The following is a 1,886-nucleotide window of genomic DNA, read 5'->3' on the forward strand; positions in this document are numbered from 1 at the left end:
CATCTTCTTATTGTTTTGTTGTTTACAGTAAGGAGTGACATATTGTTGTTATGTTGTTTACAGTTAGGAGTGACATATTGTTGCTATGTTGTTAACAGTTAGGAGTGACATATTGTTGATATGTTGTTAACAGTCAGGAGTGACATATTGTTGTTTACTGTTAGGAGTGACATATTGTTGATATGTTGTTAACAGTCAGGAGTGACATATTGTTGTTTACTGTTAGGAGTGACATATTGTTGCTATGTTGTTAACAGTTAGAAGTGACATATTGTTGTTTTGTTGTTTACAGTTAGGCGTACCGTACATTACGGCGGTAAAGGTGGATATTATTGAACACACTAACTCTGTCGCTCTCCAACATGGGGTAAGTTGTGTCTTTGAAATATTTGTTATGAATTAGAAATACGATAAGTATAAACAATATCAGTTAGGAGTGACATATTGTTGCTATGTTGTTAACAGTTAGAAGTGACATATTGTTGTTTTGTTGTTTACAGTTAGGCGTACCGTACATTACGGCGGTAAAGGTGGATATTATTGAACACACTAACTCTGTCGCTCTCCAACATGCGGTAAGTTGTGTCTTTGAAATATTTGTTATGAATTAGAAATACGATAAGTATAAACAATATATTCCATATATATGGACATTAACAGACCAAAGCGTTCTGTCTACACGTTTCTGGTTGATAGACAGGAGCAAAGCTCAATGTTTGAATGCCACCCAAGATCTGTAATATGCGAAAACAGTTTATTAAGCCACCGGATACGTTTCTCCCGTTTTCATTACAACGGTTTAATATTGATTGATATAGAAAGTGTCCATAAACGAAATGAATAACAGTTTTAGAGACTGATTTTTTTATCTATGATTATATATTACAGCATATATTGCCATTTATAGACATAGCTTTTGTCTGTTGTCATTTATAGAAATGAAGCGGAACTCTGTCAGTTTTGATTTATAGAAATGTAGCGAAACTTTGTTAGTTGTCATTTATAGAAATGAAGCGGAACACTGTCAGTTGTCATTTATAGAAATGTAGCGGAACACTGTTAGTTGTCATTTATAGAAATGAAGCGGAACACTGTCAGTTGTCATTTATAGAAATAGAGCGGAACTCTGGCAGTTGTCATTTATAGAAATGTAGTGGAACTCTAACTGATGGAGCTACTTAGTCGCCTATGATCTGCAGAAAAAAATGAAATTATTTTACGTGAAAATCATTTTGGACAAATATACACTCTGAGATACAAAAGTTTACGAGATCCAATTTTGTTATAAAGACGCTGCTTAGCTGTAAGTTGTTTCATTGATTACCCATATAAGGACATGTCAGATATTGCCTTGTACTTACATTGAATGGTGTTAAAGCTCCTCATTAATGTTGGCCTTCACTTCTTCCCGAACACTCAAGTCGTCACGTCTCTCTGTTAACAGGGACCGGATAACACGGACATTAACAACACAGACACGGCGCGAGAAACATGCGAATGGACTTGAATTATGTGGACACATGATTTCCACGTGCAGTGTTTACGTGGATCACAGGAACTATCGTCAGACATGGGCTTTATTAATAAAATAAGTATACAGAAAAGATGACAATCTTTGTTTTCATTTAACTCAATGCCTAGTAGAAATAAAGGTGTTGTTCTCGTCCAAGAACGACTTATTTCCTGGAAAAGTACCTAACGGAGATTAAGTAGACATTATATCCTTATGTTATTTATGTTACAACTCCGTAATGCCGGTAGGTAAAACAAAATCGAGATAGTTTATCACGGTGACATCATGAAGACCAGATATAGCCATCATAAAACAGATAGTCTTCATTTACAAGTCAGATAAAGGCATCATACACCAGATACAGGCATCATAA

General features: G+C 35.2%; 1 long non-coding RNA gene across 1 annotated transcript; it reads left to right on the top strand.

Moving 5' to 3' along the window:
- Positions 1-472: 472 nt before the first annotated feature.
- On the top strand, positions 473-1,606 carry LOC110458411. Its single transcript, XR_002463790.1, has 2 exons — positions 473-575; positions 1,445-1,606. It is a non-coding gene; the product is annotated as an uncharacterized LOC110458411 (long non-coding RNA).
- The last annotated feature ends 280 nt before the right edge of the window (positions 1,607-1,886 follow it).

This window comes from Mizuhopecten yessoensis, unplaced genomic scaffold, assembly GCF_002113885.1.
Source record: "Mizuhopecten yessoensis strain PY_sf001 unplaced genomic scaffold, ASM211388v2 scaffold9569, whole genome shotgun sequence".
NCBI classification, from domain to species: domain Eukaryota; kingdom Metazoa; phylum Mollusca; class Bivalvia; order Pectinida; family Pectinidae; genus Mizuhopecten; species Mizuhopecten yessoensis.